This window comes from Aulonocara stuartgranti (assembly GCF_965226115.1).
Source record: "Aulonocara stuartgranti genome assembly, chromosome: 5".
Taxonomy (NCBI): domain Eukaryota; kingdom Metazoa; phylum Chordata; class Actinopteri; order Cichliformes; family Cichlidae; genus Aulonocara; species Aulonocara stuartgranti.
Genome location: NC_138943.1, coordinates 27,347,687 through 27,369,394, shown reverse-complemented (window position 1 = coordinate 27,369,394; position 21,708 = coordinate 27,347,687). Strand labels below are relative to the sequence as shown.

Sequence of the window (21,708 nt, the reverse complement as noted above, 5' to 3'; positions counted from 1 at the left end):
TTGAAGTTATAGGATTACAAAAAACGTACGGAATAGATAAAATATAATAATAATAATAACTAGAAAGTGCATTTTCTGAAGAAACTGCAGTGTGAATGCTTGAATCTGAATGTATGCACTGAAATGAATTAATTGCTGAATGTTAAGTTAAAAATTCTGAATGAGCTGGAAAATACAGAATTTTTAAAGTGAAAACAAAAGTGCAGAACTTTTGAAAGCTGATGTTCACACAGAAGAAGTTGGAAAAAAGCTAAACATGTTTAAAATGTAAATAATAAAAAAATGAGTAATGACAAAAGAAAATTTAGAGTCAGAAAATCTCTGAATGAATATTAAAAGTTCAAATTCTTCTAACTGAAATGAACTTAAAAGATGAACAAAAATTCTGGAGAAAATGCAAACTTTAATATACAGCATAATGTTTTTCAGACATATACACATGTGTATATCATGTTTAATAGTATTACATACATCAATTTGTTTTGTATGTCATAGAAAATAACATAAAAATCTTAAGTCATATTTTACAGCTTCTTTCTGAAAAGGACTAGTAGAATAAATAAAAATAACTAAATTAAATAACTAAATAAAAAATAATAAGCAAGATATGAAATACATGAAAATTCAACTTTTAAAACCACAATCCTGAACCTTTAAATTGTGTTGGTTTCTTAGAACATGGCTGAACAGCTGTTTCTATCGTCCTACTTAATCTGTCTACACATCTTTTTATTACTCATTCTTCTTTATGTTTTAATGTAAACAGAGTCCACACAGTGGTAAAAGAGAACTGTATAGAGATTTTTGAGTAAACTCAAATGAAAGCCTAAGGTGGTGACACAGTTTAACACGTGCAAATAATCAAATAAACACATTAGTCCTTTTTGTGAACATGGATAAATAAGTATCAATACAGCATTGTTCAGCCATGCCACTAAATGCTTTTTTACACATTGTTTTAACCTGGGCTCAGACACAAAGTCCCAAAATTAGTTAGTCCCTGACTTTGAGTTGTGGTTATGACTAATTATTATACACAAGGCTTTATCTATCTAAACTCTAAGTACACAAATATGAAAAAAAAACCTATACTTACCAGCTGATACCCCACACTACACACTAGGTGTGCCATGTGACCTGAAACTTTGGTACAAAATCATCATAATCATTCTGTTAACACTGTTTTTTAACACTGTTTGTGTTGCTGTTCAGCAGTTTAAAATGTTTTAGATTGGATTACATGGAATGAATTTGAATTTTCTTGGGGGGTTTTGTGTGTGTTTTGTTCTTAACAGATTTTTTCTTCCATAACGTTGAATTCCAGTTACCACATTTCTGGTCATATGACATCCCGAGTGCCCACTTAAAAAAATCCCCACAGTTAATTCAACATTAAAACAAAATAAAAATATGTTAAATAAATAAAGGTTTGCTCTGTGATGAAATACTAAATAAGCATACATTGTACAGAGCACTAACAATGACAACAATCCTTTAGCCTGTTGATCAGAGAGAGGCAGTCATTATGTCCATTTAAAACCTGTAATCACAGAGCACAACGTTTCTGTGAAACTATGAAGTCCCATATGATCCTCATCACGTCCAGTGACTTCAGAGTGGATCCTCCCTGTCATCCGGCCAGTGTTTGATGTGTGGCAAGCAGCACAGAAGCAGGATAGCTGAGGACTTTAAAAGAAGAGCAGAAAACGGGAACATATGTAGTTGTAAATGTAAATATCAGTGATACTTGTCTTGTCAAAGGGAATAAAATAATGAAAATGTTAACTTACACACTCATTTAGGGAGGATCTTGACACTGCACAGAGGAGGCACAGTCAGTCTGACAATGATGGTGATCTCCAGGGATGTTTTCCTGCAGCAACATTCCTGCCAACTGGCCGTATGATCCAGAGTAGTTGGTTTGTAATAAACAGAAAGGTGTATATGTTAGGTAGTGTGCACTCAGAGCTGGTCCTAAGAAACAAACACATCCTGTAATAAACTGAATACCTGTAGTAGTGCTGCTGCAAATATGAAGCCCTTCTATCATGAGTGGTTTCAAAGAAGGTGTTTTGGAGGCTCAGTCACAGAAACTGTGCAGTCTGTTCAGTCCTGAGTGTCTCGGCTCTGAAGGGGATGGATCACAGAGGGAAACACCTGAGTACAGACATTACAATACACTCTAACACTCCTAAGGTCAAGTGAAAACACAATTTAAACACTTCACAAAGAATGAATACATGTTTTCATGGAAATAATGTCATTAACCCTTTTTGTTGTTAGTAAATCTCACCGACTGCTTGTGGGACAAGCTAGAAGGAAGACTTATCACAGAATCTCTCCTGTGCTCCAGATGTGAAGTCTCACGCTCTGATCGTATGGCGATGAAGATGGTGATGATGAAGTTTCTCTGATCTGTGGCATTACAGTTTCTGGCTGCTATGTGCTTCACATTGTTGGATTTTACATGTGAAGATTGGAGAAGACACAGGAGGACTGTGTCTTGCTTAAAAAAAAAAAAAAGAAAAAAAAAAGGAAACCTAACAGGAAAGGAACCCCCCCCCCCCTCAACTCCCACCGTACCCTCCCCCCCCCCCCCCCCCCCCCTCCCACTCAACTCCCCAACCTCACACCATCAAATGTCTATACAAATGTAGGGTATCATCTGGTAACAGAAAGCAAGTGTAACATATGCACTACATATGTAACACTGCTGAAACATTTCTGGCCAGAAATGTGCAGTTATCAACCCAGACCCACCCTGATGATTGCACTGGCCAGAAACATGATAAAAGCTCATAAAAATTTATGTTTCATAGAAAAATTTGTCCAAAAATATAATTGTGTACTTTTGAAAAAGTTTAAAGTTTATAACAAACCAAAATAATAATATTTTTGTAAATAGTATTTCAAAATAGAGGCACACATAAAGTGGCTTAACTGTCATTATTGCTGTAATTAGGTTTGTTTGTTTGTTTGTTTGTTTGTTTGTTTTTTTAAAAAGCAACCTTTAGTCATTATTGTTCTCTCAGAAACAATGAAGAAGCTGTTGAACATTTATGTTTTGTGTGGGCAATCCTCTGGTCCACCCTCCCTCCCTCCCAGCCACAGTGAGACTGGGGCAGCCTGGCAGGATGTTGAAGCCTGGCTGCAGAGAGGATATGCCTACACTATTCATTTTAAACTGCTATATTTGATTTTTCTGACATTTATAGGTTACTGTTAGTGAATTTTAGATTTTCTGTAATAAATAAAATTGTCATCAAACATTATACTGCAATGCAGGGCGTCAACTTTTAAATATCGCTCTACTTTCTTAAGTCATTCAAAAATATAGATATTACTTACTGTATTCAAAGATCTAGATCATGAATCATCACAGGACAATACACAGTATACTGGGTCATGGTAACTATGGTATGTCTTCATGACTCCAGAATGGAGACATCGATCTGACTGAGAAATGAAAATTAGGTCAAGCAGTGTGTTCTTCTCTGTGGTAGGGGCAGTGATGACCTGTGCGTATCCCCTAGACTCAAACAGCTCCAGGATTGGTTTGTTTGCACTGGATAAAACATTCTCATTAAAATCACCACAAACTATGATGGGATGACAGTCCATGATCTCCAATGAGTCTAATAGGCTTACCAGGTTTTTCAGGAATGGCCTCAGAGTGTAGTCTGGAGGTCTGTATACAACTGCAATCAGAGCACTGACTGGTGCTTCAACCTTTAAAGCCAGAAATTCAAGGTCAGTTACATTATGGATGTACTGTTTTTCATGCACTTGAATGTCACTTTTCACATAAACAGCAACTCCACCACCACTTCTGTTTGCCATCTGGGGAAAGTTTGTGTAGGACAGGTGTCTGTTGCGTTTGAACAAATTGTAATTTTCCAAGTGGAGACTCTCTGCGACAAAAGAGCCCCGCAGGTGTGTTTCTGTTAGGCACAAAACATCTGCTAGACACAATTCATGGTGACTTTTGATGTCATTAATGTGAGCTGGCAGTCCCTCTGTATTATGATGAACAATGGTGAAAACCTCTGACCTGCTCAGTGTTTGCCTCACGTGTAGAAGAGGCATCATGTCATCAAGGTTGGCTTGTCTCATGTTCTCAAGCGCTGCAGTGATTTCTGGGTTGGTGAATATTTTTTTCTCTTCCATATCAAGAAGATACAGTCCACTGAGAGACGTCACTCTACTGACAGCTACGTAGGCCATGCCGGGCTCAAAAATGCTCTTAAGAGAGACAACAGCTGATGTAGTTGTCATACCCTGTACCTTATGTATTGTACATGCAAAGGCCAGCTTCACTGGGAACTGTCTTCGTACCACTCCTTTCTGCTTCAGATTCTCCTCTGCTCTCTCAATGTACACCATGTCGTCTGCTGGTGTGCGGTTATTCTTTCCAGATGTCTCATTATCCATTTTAAGTCCAAGCTTGATGATGTGTTGGTCGTTTTCAGAGTGAACTACTCTAAGTAGTATTCCAAAAGCTCCATTAACCAAACCATTTTGTATGTCAATGTTTCTGGTGAGCATGACACGAGCTCCTTCTGCAACTTTCAGTGTGTCTGGTAACTCGTTTTTACCTCCTTTCAATGGTCTGTCTTGAAGTGCCATTCTGCCAGTTCTAGGATCTTTTCTATAATCATCTGCATGGATGTCAATGATATGAGTGTGGAGCAGAGCCAGTGTTGCAGAGTTGTGTGCATCCACTTCTTTATTAGTTGCAAAAATGTGCAACGCATCAGTTGGACAAAGGGCTGGTTCAGTTATGGCCTGTGACAACAAATTTCTATCTGCTTCGCAAAGCTCATCCAACTTTCCTTTCACACGAATTCTGTTCAGCATCTCTGCAAAGACAACATCATCTTTCTGACGCATAATCTCAGTCAGAGTGATCATCTGAAAATGCTCCCGCCACAGGTCGATCTCAGACGGGTCGTGCACACAGAGAGGTTTAGACTGTCGCACTGGGGGTAGCTGATAGAAGTCTCCGACAGCAATGACTGACATGCCTCCAAAGGGTCTCCGAGTCCCTTTGATCTGTTTGAGTCTTGCATCTACATATGCAAACAGATGTCTTGACACCATAGACACTTCGTCAATGACGATTATTTCAGCATTCAAAAGTTCTGATCTGACTTCATCCAGCTGATTGCCAAGTCCCTGAATGGGAGGTTTTAAGCTTCTAGGCAGCTTGAGAAGAGAATGCAGTGTTGTTCCAGAAATGTTAAAAGCTGCAGTCCCAGTGAAAGCAGTTAACAGGACAGTGGGTTTTGATATGTCAACGTCGTCTGCATATCTGGGCACTTTGCTCAGTATCTTAGATGCTTCTGAGTAGATGCATTTGATAAGATGTGATTTTCCTGTTCCAGCACCACCATTAATATAAAAGAAAAACTGCTCTGGATTTAGAGCACAGACTCTTTTAATGCACCAGTCTCTAACTGCATAAAATATGCAGGCTTGCTTCTTGTTCAGATTCTGAAACATCTGACGTAACAATGTGGGATCAATAGCAGGGGGTTCCCTGATGGCTCTGACTTCTGTTGAAGCATCAGCCTGACGGCTGTAGTCGGGCACATCTTCCTGTTCATTTTCATTGTCTCGCTCTCTTTCTTGTTCAACAAGTGGCAACCTTACGAGATCTGATTCAGGTGCCAGATTACACCATTCGTCAGTCACACCTCTGTTCTGCTCATATTCCTCAACAGCGCTCTCGATCTCCTCACTGTTTTTCTCATATTTTTCTCTGTTTCTTTTGACAATGTGTTGCACGTACTCAAGACGGTCAGTACCTGGCAGCTGTACACAGCCAGCACCATAGAAAGCCTGATAGGTTGGCAACGATGGTGTTTTCAGTTCGTGGTCTGAACGATGAGGAAGGTACAGTTTAAGCAGTCTTCCGTAATATTGCTCTGGATGTTTTTCTTGTGAGCAGCGGTGAAATCTGATGATAGCAGGCTTATTGTTTTTGCGCCTTTGCACAAACCCCATCTCATTGAGAAGGGGCAAAACATCTTTACCTTTTTTCTGTTGGCCATAGACAATCCTGCAAGTAGCAGCAAAGTCTGCCATGCACATCTCCTCATACTCTGGTGTTTCAGGTCTGGCTTTGTATTTGTCATTCAAAGATGTCATCCAAACATTGGAAGACTCAGGTGTTGTGTTGTCCAGAACTGACAGGGGACGACTCATTTTCACAGGATTATCATCAGTTGGAATGAATATTACAGCACGTGAGCATTGCTTCATGTGAAGACCACATGCACGAGCAACACACTCCTGTGCACTGATCTCTCGCTTCTTTGAATATGCCTGCATGACGGCTCTCATTTCATCGCACTCATTTACACTGTCTTTATGGGAGTTCTCAATGACAGTTTTCAGGTACTCAGATAGCCCGCCCTCTTTTTTTGATATATATTTCATTAAATAATTTGCAGCACCAAAAGCATCTAAAACAAAGCTTATGTCAATATTACTGTTCCAGGCTTCAAGCAGATGTGGATTATAGCCGTTTATCCAAGAGTCTTTTGGATCACGCTTTAGTATGATCGTACTCCTCATGTTCATTTTATTCAGGTATCTCTCATATTCTGCATGTGTCAACTTGCATCTTTCCAAGAGCTGCTCTAAACTCATGGAAGCAGTTTCAGGTTCATTCAGCAGCTGGTTCAGTGGTCTGAGCTTGTTCTTTGCCGTTTCTACTTCCAGTGCATCATCCTCACTGGGTCTTGTGATCATTGTCTCATTGCAGGGTGGTTTGGGAAAACCAAAACGGCACCCGGAGCTTAAACTCCTAAAGCACGTCTTTGTGTGGTTCTTACTGTGTTTTTGCACTTCTGTTACTTTTTTGTACAGTTCAGGTTGTTTATGTGGATCAGGCAGCTGAGCTGTGATGTATTTGTTTATAAAATCAAGAACAGTTTGCTCATCATCCTCCTCAAACACAGGAGCACCTTCTACCCACAGGAGGCAGTGTATGTGTGGGCTTCCTCTGTGCTGAAACTCAACTCTGTAAAAGTAGTCAATGACTTTGCCAAGTGGCTCTGCGGGAGATAAGAGTAAATCTCTGAATAATGCTTCAACTCTCTTGTCAAACATGCGCATTGTTGTGACAGGATTGCTTCTCAGGATGTCACACTTTGCTGACCAGTCGAGTCCTTCAAAATTCACTTGTTCACCTTGCTGCCTTGTTATTGCCTCGATCACTTCAGGCCAGCGCATTTCAGCAGCTGAAAATGTGCAAAAGAACGTGGGAGTTCCCAACTGTCTGATCATGGCAAAAAGATCTCTTGTTGTTTTCTCCCAATAGGCTGGGGTTCCTCTCAGAGGCTGCATGAATCTCACTGCATCTTTATTTCGCACCAGTTTCTCCACCTCATGTTTATCTTGTAACATGCCTGAGGTTATTTTTCTACCATCTCTGGTCAGAGGCTTTGCCTTCCTTAACTGTACTGTCATGCTGGATGTAGCCAAGTGTATTTCAGTCACAAACTGTGCAAAGAACAAATAGTTTGTGTCTTTGGCAAAACGATCATCAATGCAGAAAAGTCTTGATTTGAAATACCCACTGGGGGATACTTTGATCAGCCTTCTTTCATCAAGTGTGTTTTGGCCTGTAGGAAACTGCACAGGGAAGGCCATGGCCTCCAGTTTAGGTGTTTTGAAAAAACTTATTGGATTGTTTCTCTCTGCAGGAGCAACAGAGTAGATTCCTTCACTGAAACATAATATCTCCTCAGCCACATCAGGGGGCTGCAAACAGGACTCGAGTGCAAAACCACCATTAGTCAGTCCATCTGCTTGCTCTGAATCATCTCTCATCTGTTCATGCGATTGTTCACCATCACAGGGTAACGTGTCAATGTCCTGTTCATTTTTATTTTGTGCTTCACTCAGTGCATTTTTCTCACAGCTGTCAATTTCCATTAAATCAGCCTCATCATAATCGTCCTCATTCATGTTTTCATCATCATCATCATCATCATCATCATCATCATCATCATCATCATCTTCATCAGGAAGTGTTGGATCACACAGCTCAGCATCATCTCTGATGCTCACATCCTTATACTGTGGGTGAATCTGCTTGAGTTTATGCAGTGCTTGCACAAGTTTAGACCAGCTTACAGTCTGAAACAGCTGATGACCTTTGTAAGACAAGCGTCTCTTCAGTTTTATTCTCATGACCTGAGAATTAATTCTCAATCGAGGCAATGCTTCAACAGTTTCCTGTACCTCGGATGGGACACAGACCACATTTCCTCTAATTGCTCTTTGTCTGCCTTTGGGAAGAGGAATGATCTTGGCAAATGGTATGCACTTGGCTATGAGATGTCTCTCCAGTATGTTGAGATCAGACAGTTCAGGTGGAGTATCAGCAAGATCCAGTTTATTGGCAACAGCAAGTGCTGGCATGGATCCATTTTTAAGATGATCGTGGCAGGTGTGACAAATCCACTCTCTCTTTCTCTCATCGGGAACATTGCACTGCTCATTTCTGCAGTTTTCATCACAAACATGAACAAATCTTCCAGTCAAACATGTTGCAACCACATGTGGGTTTTTGACATACTTTGACCTTGTGCAGGGTCGCACTTGGTTTGGAAATGAAGCCTTGAAACAGACAGTACATGGGTATGATGGTCCAGCTTTGATTTGTGATTTGAACACAGATATGGCCTCGTTGATCACACTGTTGTCACTCTCTTGGGTTTGTCTGTTCACCCATCTGTATTTCCTTTTTATTTTCATGGCACATCTCATGTTGTGCATAATCCTGAATGCAAGATTACTTTGATACCTGTCTCGCATTAGTTGTTTCATCAGTTGTCTCTGTCTCTCTCTGAATTCAAAGTTTTCTCGATACCTTTTAGTGATGTAGCTTTTTTTCTCCTCTCTGAAATCAGTATTCTCATAGTAACGTCTTTTTATATATTGTTTTTGTTTTTGTCTAACTTTAGCATTCTCACAGTAACGTCTTTTAACATACTGTTGTTGTTTCTGTCTGAATTCTGCATTCTCACAGTAACGTCTTTTAACATACTGTTGTTGTTTCTGTCTGAATTCTGCATTCTCACAGTAACGTCTTTTAACATACTGTTGTTGTTTCTGTCTGAATTCTGCTGCATTCTCACAGTAACGTCTTTTAACATACTGTTGTTGTTTCTGTCTGAATTCTGCATTCTCACAGTAACGTCTTTTAACATACTGTTGTTGTTTCTGTCTGAATTCTGCATTCTCACAGTAACGTCTTTTAACATACTGTTGTTTTTTCTTTCTGAATTCAGCATTCGCATGGTAACATCTTTTCATATACTGTTGTTTTTTCTGTCTAACTTCAGGATTGTTTTTATATGCCTCGCTTGTGCAAGATTTTTTCTTTTCTTTGTAATCTTTATTTGAAGCATACTTTTGTCGTTCTTTCCTTTTTTGGTTTTCTTTTCTCTGATTTCTGGGTTTCTCTGATGCCATTAATCTTCTTTTCATTTTGTGCCTTTGTTGTTTATTAACTTTTTTCAGTTTTTGTAAAACTATATCAGAAAGGTCACAGGCAGCAACATTGTTTATTGCAGCATTTGATTGACATGAAAAAACATCATTTGATGGAAGCAAATTTAATTCACTGCATAGTTCTTCAGTGGGTATATTAGGAGGTTCATTCTGATCTTCATATGATGTGAACTGAGTCATGTGGACTTCTTTTTGTTTCACCAGTGGTGTACAAATGGACATTTGACAAAAGATGTTCTCAGTCAGATCAGTGGTTGTGTTTCTCCTTGGAGTAGAGGAGTTTGCTTCATCAACAGTTGTATCAGAGTCAGTAGGTGCCACAGTAGTGGCAGCTGTTGGTCTGCAGACTGTGTCTGTGATACTATCACTCAGGTTGACTGTGCTCATACTGTAGAATTGCACAGGCTTCAGTTCATAGGTACAAGAAGGTGATATCTCCATCATTTCATAAGAATCTTGGAGCCTCTTAATCATGTCACTGAGGAGTGTGAATTTCAGCATCACAGCTGTACCACGATTACGTGACCATAGTGCTAGAGGAAGACCACTGGGTGTTCTGGGGTGTGGGTCAAAGAACCCATATTTGCCTGATGTGGATCTGAACACTGCAATACACAATCCACTCATAATCAGTAAGGCATACTGCACATCTGACAACAGGCAGCTCAGTCCTGCTTCTAAGCTGAGAAAGGTATCTACTGCTTCTTCTAAAGGTTCTTCAAATGTCCCATACCGGGAAAGCTGTGTCATGTTGATATGATACATAGACCTGCGAGCATCAACTTTGTCTGGCAGCTCATCGGTTGCCAAATGAATATTTTTAGGAAATCTTTTCTTGGCCTCTTTGTACATCACATCACCTTTATCCAAGACCAGATTAAGGTCAACTGTAGACATGTTTTCATTCTCATGAAGGAATCCAAGAAATGTGAGTGAGTTACATGTGCACTGCTTGTTTCTGGAGTCTCCATATTTAGGATGTGCCTGGCTGTGAGATGCACAGACATGTGTTACAGAGGGCTGGTTTTCAAAGTTCACTTTTTCTGCATGAGATGGTCCTGCCACATCACTGTGACGGCCTCTTTTCACAATATCAGCATAACCCACCTGTGGGGCACTTGAAACCTCATGTTGGTCTCTGTGGTTTACCAGATGTTCATTAAATTCATGCTGCAATCCAGTCTTCACAGCATCTGCATAGGATATCTGTTGTACATGTGCAGGAACATGTTGACCTGCCTGTTTGACACCATCAGCATTGGTCTTTGCAGACACAAAGTCTTCTGCAGAGCTCTGAGGAAAATCACACTCAGCTTGTTCACATGTTGGTACTTTTTGAAACTCATGGAACTTCTTCCAGCGTTGTTTTGCAGCTTGTGACTTTTTCTGCTTTTTTGGCATTTTTACACACCTTTAAGTGTTTCTGTTAGTCTTTAGAAAATGTATTTGAAAAATAAGAGTGGCACACAGCAGATGTTTTCTTTGTCTTTATATTTCAGTTTTTATTTCTCAGAAACAGATGTCTTTGTTTGTTTGACAGTTTGTTCGTCAGTCGAGAGAATAATATGCACTCTCTTTATTGGCTTGGCACAACTTAGCAGCAAGCCCAGAATGAAAAACAGGTAGAGAGAAACTTTAGAAGAGAGAACAGACAGAGCAGGAGAGACACGGCTGGGAAATCACAATCAAACCGTGAATTAGAGTTTTCTTTGTTTGTTCAGTTTGTTCTCAGGTAGAGGCAATATATGCACTCTTTATTGCTTTAATGGCTTGGCGTTTTTCAGCAGCAAGCCAAGAGTGAAAAACAGGTAGAGAGAAAATTTAGAAGAGAGAACAGACAGAGCAGGAGAGACACGGCTTTAAATCAAACCGCAGAGTTTTCTTTGTTTGTTCAGTTTGTTCATAGGTTGAGGCAAAATATGCACTCTTTATTGCTTTATTGGCTTGGCGTTTTTCAGCAGCAAGCCAAGAGTGAAAAACAGGTAGAGAGAAAATTTAGCAGAGAGAACAGACAGAGCAGGAGAGACACGGCTTTAAATCAAACCGCAATAAGATTCTTGGTTTGGCAAAATTTCTCACAAACCACAGAGTGAAATACAGATGGAAAGAAGGCAGAGACAACAGGTGGAGCAGGACAGAGGATAGAGGGGTTGGGGGGTTGGGATGTGAGAGAGAAGACTGGAGATCTGGTCCTTGTTCTTCTTCTGCACACTGTGAACAAAAAACAAGAAAAAATAATAATTTTATTAAAATGATATCACATGGTAATTGTATAAACTAATTGTGACTACTGAAAAAGGACAAAATAAATATACTGCCGTCGGCTGCCACGTGCAAAAAGTTGCATAATTGGGCACTTTTTAAAAGAATAAATATTTAATTAAATTCAGCAATAATATTTTTAAATACAAATATGATTGAGTGAATTGTTAACTAATCACATGTAATGTGCAAAAATGTACGAAAAAAATATTTTAGCCCAATTGTTAAGCTGAACTTATGTGTATTTATTATAAAAATGTATTTAAAAGGTCTAGCACAAAGTTTGAACCCATCACTTTAAAGCTTATATTAGTCAGACTCTTTTTTTTTATTTTGGTGTACTTCTCTAACAGTATGTGCACACCTACCAGGCAAAGCACAGATGTGAGTCAAGTTCCTGAAAGTGTAAGACGAGAAATAACATGTTAGTTGTCTGTACAGTGTTATCAGACTAACAAAAAAACAAAGCCCACACGACATGATACACTGAACTTATAGAAGTGCTAACGCTAGCAGGAATGCTAGCGTTAGCACTTCAGTTAGTGTTAGCACTGCTGGTAGAACTAGCACTCTTACTGTTAAAACTGAGGCACAATGGCAATAATAAAGCTCATTTGTTACTTTTGTCTCACTGACCGCCAATAAATATCACAGGAATATCACAGGAATATTCTTTTTGTCAGTTAAAAACTGCTAAGGCTAGTGTTGGCACTATAGCTAGCGTTAGCATTGATGCTAGCATTAGCATCGAAGCTAGCATTAGCACTGCTACTAACAGCAAAAGTCATGAAGTACTCTTACTGTTAAAACTGAGGCACAATGGCAATAATAAATCTCATTTGTTACTTTTGTCTCACTGACCGCCAATAAATATCACAGGAATATCACAGGAATATTCTTTTTGTCAGTTAACAACTGCTAAGGCTAGTGTTAGCACTATAGCTAGCATTAGCATTGAAGCTAGCGTTAGCATTGAAGCTAGCGTTAGCATTCCTGCTACTAACAGCAAAAGTCATGAAGTACTCTTACTGTTAAAACTGAGGCACAATGGCAATAATAAATCTCATTTGTTACTTTTGTCTCACTGACCGCCAATAAATATCACAGGAATATCACAAGAATATTCTTTTTGTCAGTTAACAACTGCTAAGGCTAATGTTAGCACTATAGCTAGCATTAGCATTGAAGCTAGCGTTAGCACTGCTGCTAACAGCAAAAGTCATAAACCTATATAAATGGTAGCAAAGGTTATTCTTTTTTTGCTTTCTTTATTCTTTGAACTCTGTTGAACTTTAAAAAGACTTGATATGTGAGTTTAAATGTCAAACATGTATTTTTACCATCATAAAATTAAAACAGTGCTGTACTGAGTGTATTGTACTTACCACAGCAGAGAGCAAAGCGGAATGACAACCGTTGGTGTAGTGATTAGTTAAAGACCGATGAGGCGTTCAGGTGGTGCTTGGAAATTTGAGCATCAGTTTGAACATCAATAATGAGCATATATATTTCTCTGTCATAGAGAGACAGAGAAAAAAATACACAAGACTCACCAGCATACAAATTGGTACTTTTTCTCTTTATGTCACTCATTCGCTTATACTCAGGAAAGAGGGCAACTGGCATTAAATGAGCAAATAAAAAGTCATCATCTTGAACTGTTTTATGGATTTTATTTTAAGACTACTTTGAGCGTATTTGTGGGGAGATAAACTAGACAGACTAAAAACAGAGACATTAAATGAGATTAGATTATTTAAAATGTGGGAAAATACACTACAGACAGGTAGATGCTGTGAGCTTTAATTATCCAGTCAGAAAAGATTATTTTAAAGTCATCAACTGACTCAAACTGCCCAGATCTGAAAAACCTGTGTGGAGAAGACAAGTCCACCAATACACAATCAACTTGAATTTAACAGGGCAATAATTCAGGGCTCTATTCAGTTAGCCTATACTAACTACTGACATACTGTTAATCTGTGGCAAAAGCCTGTCAAACCTGTCTTATTGTACCTATTGAAAAAGTTAATCTTACTACAACTGCTTAGATATAACACACATTTTTGATTTAATCTTGGCAGAGTGAGAGAGAGCTTGTTAAGCAGGCAGGTGTGAGCCTGGTTGCTATAGTGACTGCACCCAATGGCTCCATACACACGACACAGACATGCACCTCACTTTTGCTGCTTAAAATGAACAGAAAAGTCAGGCCGAAACAAATCGTTCCCATATGAAAAGTACAAGTCGTATTGACGAAATTCTTTCACCGTGAGTGACAGCAATGTCTAGTCTACTGAATTCTCAGTTTTCATGCCTGTGGAGTTTATTATATGGACGTGGTGACAGTGGAAAGACACCATGCTCTTCTGATTTTCAAACGAACCTTCTGAGCCGTTTTAACATTAGAGTCTATGGAAGAGTTGGAGGGAGGAGGCTGTGCATTGGTGACATTTACGAAAGAACCATAACACCTAGTACAATAGTAAACACATTGGATGAAAGAGGACAGCGATGGCTACGTTTTGAGGGTAAAATCATACCTGTAGAGCAAACGCTGCGGACACAGCAGCAGTTTTAAAAAAGATTTTAAGATTAATTTTTTTGCTCCTCTCACTCTAGCAGTTGAGCTGTCTCACTCTAGCCCCAACATTCCATCCCATACACACCCATTATAAACTCTGAAACGGCTGAAAAAACATCATGAAACTTAAACTGGAACTGAAGAAAAAGTATAATAGATATTGAAAAGATAAATACAAGTTGAATAGTTGAATGTCTTGTCTTCGTTTTAAAGTTTGAATGGTGGCTCTATGTCAATGTATGTGGAAGTAGATACAGTTTAAAGAGGAGGAATTTGAATGAGAATTTGAAGGGTCTCTCCATTGAAATACATTATAAATTTTTGTTAAATAAAGTTGAATAAAATAAAAAATATAAATGTTAAAAATGAGAAAAATAGAAGCAGTGTTGTCCAAAAGAATAGGAATCTAACGGTGTTTGAATGGTTTTTCTAAGTTGAACGGTTTTGAAGGAGATAGATTACAAAAAACGTACGGAATACAGAATAATAATAAATAAAAAAATAGAATAAAGATTAGAAGAACAATACTGTGAATGCTTTTCAAGCATTCACACTAATAATAAAGATTCGAATAACAATACTGTGAATGCTTTTCAAGCATTCACACTAATAAACAGTCACAGAAGGCAGAAAAGATCTGAACACAGGAAACAAAGCCACAGCAACAGACAAGGTGAGTGTGTAATAAAACAAAAACAGGAAATAAAGGGTCTGAAACAGTTTTATGATGTAGATGCAGTTTTATGTAAAATGTTACCATTTAATCGCTGTTAGAAACTTAAAATGCTTACATTGTTTTACATTTTCCAGATGTATGCAAAATAATCCTCGTTCCTTCAGAACTATTTATTTCTAACACAGACCACAGAATGAGGAACCATCATTGATCACTTGGTCATATACAACTGATTAGCCTTGTGTGATATATATATATAAATTTTTTTTTTAATCAGAGAGACAGTTGAGAAGTGATGGACACAAACTGTATATATTTACTGATATTAATCTTATTTTCTTTTTGTACAAATCAAAACAGAAGGCAGGACACATAAAATAGGTCAAGAGCTCAGAGGGGTATAAGAAAGATGACAAATATATTTGAATAAATTACTGCACGCAGAATATAGGTCAGTGTTCAGCTTGCTGATTCAGTTAGACTCGGTCGTGTCAAAGTAGCTTGCACCATATTTCCATGGGCCGAAATCAAACGCCTACAGTTCTGTTCCTGTATTTGTTTGGGGGTTTTTTTGAAAATGTTTATAGCGATCTTTTAAATTGTACATGGACTGCAGTCTGCATTTCAGCAGGACCGTTTATGAAATCCCTTATGGATCTGTAAAGTACAATCTCTTTTGGGTAATGCTCCTGTTGGACCAGTTCCCTGCAGCACCCCTCCTGCTTCCCTCTCAACTCCCTCTGAACTGGTTAATCACATCTCCTAAATCTGGGCCCAATGAGCCCAGCAGACAGCCTCTGGGGTTTTGCACACAGTTCAGAGAATACACACAGGCCTTCAAAGTGTGTTTGCAGGTGTTGGTGTGTATATGTTGAGTTGCTCTGGACAGGGTGTGTTTCTAGATGTCATATTTGGTTTTCCTTAGCCAATGGATAACCTTGCACTCAACCACACATGCATTCACACTTGCACTTACACACACAGACACATGCACATGAATTCATTGCATCCCCTTGGCAATGTTTGGTGAAAAACCAAGGTCAAACAGAGTTCATTGTACACACACACACACACACACACACACACACACACACACACACACACACACAAACACACACACACACACAAATTCAACAAATTCAGACAAATGTACACTGACAAACACATTTCTTGATTATTATTTCTTTTTGGTATAAGAGCATGTGGCCCCTGCAGTCAAATTTCTTAGATCTTATGCAGCCACTGAGAATAGTTTTCTCTCTGTTAACTGGATTTGGTATTCAAAGAAATTCATGGTGTGGAGATGGCTGCTCAAGTAATGCTCACATGCACCATAAACAAAAAGGACATAAAATATTCATGCAGCTAAAACAAGGATGGGAAGTACAGTGTAAGCAAATCAACTAACTTTGTTTGCTTTTGGGCTCGCCTCTGCAGAGGTTTAGTTTGATTAGTTGTCTCCATATGCTTAATTGTGTGGATTAAGTTGTGTTCGGTATAAGCAAACTTTTTTGCGTGTTGAAAAATGCAGCACGGCAGAGAAGACAATTTGTACCACAAAGTAAGAAAAATGCAAAGTTGGCAAAGTAGAAACAAAAGGAGACTTAAAATGCTTGAAGAAATCATAGAAAAAAGAAACTTTTTTCAGAAAATGCAGCACAGCCAGGCAGAATGAAGGAGGGAGGATGTGAAGGCACATTGATCAGTGCAGATTCGGGAACAACTTGGCTCGCTGGCTCAGTGTGATGCGGGCCTGGGCCCAAATCAGTCAGACGACACCTTTGAAATTCTCAATAGCTTCCTTGTGAATCAGCTGTCTCCTTTCACGGCTGCCTTGGGGAGATAACAGGCTCAACTCTGTTAATGATCTCACCTAATAGACTTCTCCCTTGTCAATCACATTTCAAAATACCAATACAGCCCAGAAGCCCATTCACTCATTCACACACATGCATTCACACGCTCACGTTTGTGCGCCTCACTTTCAATGAACGTCTTCTTCCTTACGTCAGTCAACATCTGCATTAACACAATGAATGCCTCACTGGAAATGTTGTGTAACCTTTGTATCTCAAATGTGTCTTGATTGTTCCTTTGTTTTTAACAGGTGCTATATGCCATGATCTCACAATGTGCCCGTATGCTTTACATGCAATAACGAAACAAAAACAAATATACGATGAAATGCAACATAGTAACAGGATATGACACAGTGTGATACAATATGATAGATCTAAATACAAATGTGATGCAGTTAATTGTGGAATACAGCACAATAAAATTTGATTACTGGTCTATAGTATCCATAAGCAAAATCAGCAATCTAATTTATTTTGATTAAATGTAAGTCTCCCACAGTGGAAAAAAAAGAATTTGCAATTGTTCTGCTTTTGTATCTATGTGTGTGTGTGTGTGTGTGTGTGTGGGGGGGGGGGTTAGTTACAGTTCATATTGTCTCAAATAGCATAAAGCCCCCAAGGTGACACCCCCCACACGCCTTTCTATCAGCTGGCACATTTCTACAGGATGCATACTGCTACAACAGACGGGCTCCTGACTTCAAACTGTGAAGGATCCACATGCTATGTCTTCTCCTGCCCTATCAAACTGTATCCCAGTGTCGCGGGTGTGCATCAAGTGGAACTTAAATGAAGAGCATCTTTTAGGTAGCAAGGAACCCCTAAATCCCTGTCGTGATGAACCTCTTGCATTTATGTTTTATTTTATAATTATTATGTTGCCTATTATTAAATGCGCTACTTTGAGGATCGTTAGACTGCTTAGTATGAAAGAAAATGCTCATTAGCCTTATCTAATATCATGACCATTGTAGCACACTGATGAATTATAAGAAACCCAATGAATGAGCCTGTCCCATGCTTCTAAAGATGTGAATGGTTACAGGAATATTACTTGTTGCCATTTCTTGTTCTGTTATATGACTTTACAAGAGAAAGTAAGAACTAGGTTATTCTTGAGCTCCCTTCTTGCAAAGCACATGAGGTCATCACATTGATTGTAAGGCTGTTTTTTGTAGTCAGCGAAGCTTGAATGAAAGGCTTTGAAAATGTGTCTTTCTACTTTTAAAACCTATTCTTGAAGAGAAAACTTCACCTTGATATTTCAAAACGAATAAGTCTTTTGCAGCTGGTTTATTTTGCAGCACACTAAACTCTGGCCCTTTCCATTTATGATCTAGAACTGCGTGAAACAACAGTTTGAAAGCAGCTTAAGCCCCAAAACATGTACTTTTCCAAATACTTAACTTCACAGGAGTAAGAAGAGTAAGCACAATGGTTTGATAACTAAAATTAATATTATACATGATATGGGACATACAATGCTAATTATTACATGTAATACAATAATCTAAATTGAAAGCTCAAACAGCCCCTTTAGAATCTAATTCTTTAAAATTATTGACTATCATTTTTCTATACTGTAATGATGAGAAGTAAAAGAGTAAGGTGTATCAGTCTGAATGAAATAAAGAAGTTTTATTGTTGGTACGCTTTAACCTGTAATGGGTATAGGTCTGAGAATGGTAAGAATGCAGTAAATACTGGTCCAAGCACTGACAGACATTTTCTTTTTTGCTGACAATGTCTAAAAGTATGCTGATGTGTTCATTTTATTTTTGTTTTTGTGTGATATTTAAAGTTTGTGTGTAACAGGCTTTATAGAACAACAATGGAGGCAAAATTTCTTCTCTGAGTTTGTCTCAAAGGCAACGCTTCTCCACAGACGTCTTGAAGTTTTAGCACTTGTATTTGTGTTGCCCTGTAACAGACAGTGCTTAAAGGGTAATGTACATCTCAATTTTCCTCAGTGGGTCATACTTTAGCCTTTAGGTACCAAAATACCTTCAATAAGCTCTTTGTAGTTTGTAGTTTGAAGGCTTTACTTGTCAGGACATAATAAAGATCTTCTGGTCCTTAGTGGGTCTTAAAATGAGGTAAATACAACCTCAGATGAGCAACAACACATTACACAGCACCTAGTACCATTATTTATTTAACAAATAATAAGCCAAAGTGCAGAAGCAGTATGTGAAGCAGTAGTAATCATTACTACTACTTCCAAAAGAATCAAGAGGGAACGTAGCAGGAAGGTGCTGATAGCCAAATGAGCTTGACTGACTGACTGATCATCAGCAAGTATGACCACCTTTATAAAAGCTGACATTTTGGCAGATTTCTGGCCTGGAGCATTCAGGTGTGTGTTAATGCAAAGGAAGAAAGCCTTCAGCAGAGATCTTAGAGAAGCAACTGTTGGTGCCCATTAATCTCCAGAAGGTTATAAGGTAATTTCCAAACAATATGAAGTTCATCCTTCCACAGTGTATAAGCTTATTCACAAGTAGAAAATAAAACTTGTTCAAAAGTTAGCTCTGTAGTTACCATGCTGAATGTTAAAGTTCAATTAGAAGTATGGCATGATTCGAAGGATTTCCAGCCTCTTCTCTCTAAAAAAAAAAAAGACACATGGCAGCATGGCTTAGGTTTGGAAGTTGTGTCTGAACAAACCACAAAATATCTGGAAAACAACAGAGGAAATCTTTGGCCATAATGTGTACACAGACCCACAAGCACAGCATGTCAGCACAGACAACCCATTATAACTGGCAGGCATGGTGGTGGAAGGGTGATGATTGGGGCTTGTTTTTCAGCCACAGGAGTTGCATAACAAAGTATTCTAGAGTCAGATGTGAGGCCAGCTGTCCGACAGCTAAAGCTAAAAAAGAAGTTGTGCACAAGTGAATGCCAATAAAGCTCAAAGAATTCAAGCAGCATTTTAAAGAACAGTAGGCAAAAATAATTACACAATGATGTAAGAGACAGCTAAATTCATATATCTAAATGTGACTCTACAAGCTATTGAATCATGGGGTGTACTTTATTTTTAATGTACCACTTCTGCATTTTGGCTTAGTCTTTACAAAATAAATGATGCCATATAATATGTCATCATTTAATCTTCATATGAGAGTTATTAAAATATTTTTAGAACCTAACAAAAACTGGATGATTCTTTTCTTATAAGGGCCAGATACATAACGTTTTAGAGAGAGGGTTTACTTTACCATGACTGCAGAATTTGTGTGGATAAAGTGTGATTAGATGACCTGCTGCTGTTGGTTCTAAAGTGTAATGACTGTGGATTTAGCCAACTATACTCTACAGAATATAAGCAGATGTTATATAAGCTACAGTATTATGGCTGATTTCTACATCTTAGCCAGCAAAAAATAGCTAAGTGTTATTAAAGTCAGCAGCATACTGAAACACATCTGGGCACTTATTATGAAAAGTTATATAAGTTAGCTTTTATTTTCAGTGACCAAACCAAAATTGCATCTACTGTGTTGAACATCCAATCAAATCTGCTAAAAATTTTTTTTAAGTTTGCTGACTTTGTACACAAATAAGCAGTTTTAAAAGTTTCTTCACCCAGAAGTTAAGCTTCTACCACCATTTTTGCTGTTCTCCATTGTATTTTCATTTAGAAGTCTTTGAGTGCCATAATATCTCTGTTGCTACTCTGGACCCAACTTAACAGCAATCATGGATATCACAGTCTACCCTGCACCATTGCAACATAGTTCATCATTGTGCAATAATATAAAAAATAGGTTTTGTCTGCATTTACTGTCTGGTGTAACCACAGAATACCATGAAATGATCTTTTACAATATGATAGATAACCAAATAAGAACAAAACAACATAAACAGATCCTCTGTTTAAAATGGAATACATTAAACTTCATTGGCATATAACATGTAAGCTTCGAATTTCCAGATTATCAACTGCTACATGTTGAATAGCTTATAAACTGCAACTAATAAAAATGTTACTTGTTTAAAGCTTTTCTCTCTCCAGCTGAGCAAGATGCTGAAATAGTGCAACTTAACTGACATTTGTGTGCATGGAGACAAAATAGGGAAGGGAAGGAAAAATGATGAGTAGAGTGTGCAAGCAGGACCATGTGGTGACTTAACTGTCTCCATGGCATCAGCTGCAAGAAAGTGAAAAATTGATTGATTGATTGATTGATTGATAATACTTTATTGATCTCGAGGGAAATTGTTTTAAAAATGGGTTGCTTGATGGTATTTTGTATTTAACCATCAGATATACTTCTTTAATTCCAATACTATTGCATGTTCAATAGTTGGACATCACAAAAATAATTCTAAACTGGAAAGAATTACACTGCGATCTAAATAATTGACCATGGAACATTTAATCATTGAAAGAAAAGATACACACGCTCAAAAAAGTTGGTGGAATGTCTTGTATAAACCCTAGACAGTATAAAACATGCACACAGCCTCCGGGTCGGACAAACTAAACCAATGTTAAAATGCCTTAAACCTGCATTCTGACTGAAAGCCCCCAGATGACGAAAGCTGAAGTCACAAAAGACTTTCTATCCTGTAGAGGTCTATTGGAAAATGGCTTGAAATTTGGAATCAAATTTTGTCATCTCAAATACTATTTAAGGATCAACCTCTGTGTGACTCACATCATCTGGCAGTCACTGAAGAAGGTAGAAGGTATGACTTTCAAATCCTGGAAATATTTTGACATTCAGATAGTGCCCATATGCTTGTGTTTCTTATGCAGGATTTAATTGGATATATGATTTGTATGAATG

At 38.3% G+C, this 21,708-nt stretch overlaps 2 long non-coding RNA genes across 2 annotated transcripts; both read right to left on the bottom strand.

Moving 5' to 3' along the window:
• Positions 1 to 1,590: 1,590 nt before the first annotated feature.
• Positions 1,591 to 2,512, bottom strand: LOC309707355. Its single transcript, XR_014276975.1, has 3 exons — positions 2,011 to 2,512; positions 1,791 to 1,894; positions 1,591 to 1,686 (listed from the first exon to the last, which is right to left on the bottom strand). It is a non-coding gene; the product is annotated as an uncharacterized lncRNA (long non-coding RNA).
• An 8,490-nt stretch (positions 2,513 to 11,002) lies between these two features.
• LOC309706913 lies at positions 11,003 to 13,313 on the bottom strand. Its single transcript, XR_014276827.1, has 3 exons — positions 13,176 to 13,313; positions 12,159 to 12,187; positions 11,003 to 11,739 (listed from the first exon to the last, which is right to left on the bottom strand). It is a non-coding gene; the product is annotated as an uncharacterized lncRNA (long non-coding RNA).
• Positions 13,314 to 21,708: the final 8,395 nt, after the last annotated feature.